The sequence below is a fragment of the Falco punctatus genome (assembly GCF_963210335.1).
Source record: "Falco punctatus genome assembly, chromosome: 15".
Classification (NCBI taxonomy): domain Eukaryota; kingdom Metazoa; phylum Chordata; class Aves; order Falconiformes; family Falconidae; genus Falco; species Falco punctatus.
The window spans coordinates 21,210,085-21,210,669 of record NC_137595.1 but is presented as its reverse complement, the minus strand read 5'-3'; positions in this window follow the sequence as shown (position 1 = coordinate 21,210,669).

The following is a 585-nucleotide window of genomic DNA, read 5'->3' as shown; positions in this document are numbered from 1 at the left end:
GTGTGTGTGCTGTGCTGGGACAGAAATGAAAGGCTACAAATCAGGCTTCAAAAAAGCATAGCAGGATGGAAGGGCTATCTATCCAAGCAGAACATTTATGTGTTGTGACTCTAATATAATTAAAAGAAATAGTAGATTAGTACAGGGTTATCATCAAATGCAACAGCTCGTTTACAGTGACTAACCAGGGCAAACAGGGATAACTGTCTTAATGAAGCAAGGAAGTCTGCAGCTTAAGCTGAATTCTCAAAAAAGATAGCCAAACAAGCAAAGGTGTGGAAGGAAGTGTAAATGATGGTCATAGTGACAGAGCCAGCTGTTTTCTCATGGCTGCTGCACTGAGCCTCACAGAAGACGCTCCCGAGCAAGGCTGGCATCAAGGCACTGCCCCCCAAGCCCAGCTCCACTGCAGCATCCGACAGCTCCCACGCCAGCCACGTCCAACCCTCCTTCCTTACCGACCTTCCCTTCCTCCGGTGCCACCAACCCCAAAATCAAGCTGCTGCAGATGAAGGATTAAGAGGAAAAATTAAAATTAAAATAATAATGATAAAAAATAACCAGTGAACCCATTTTTTAGGGTTC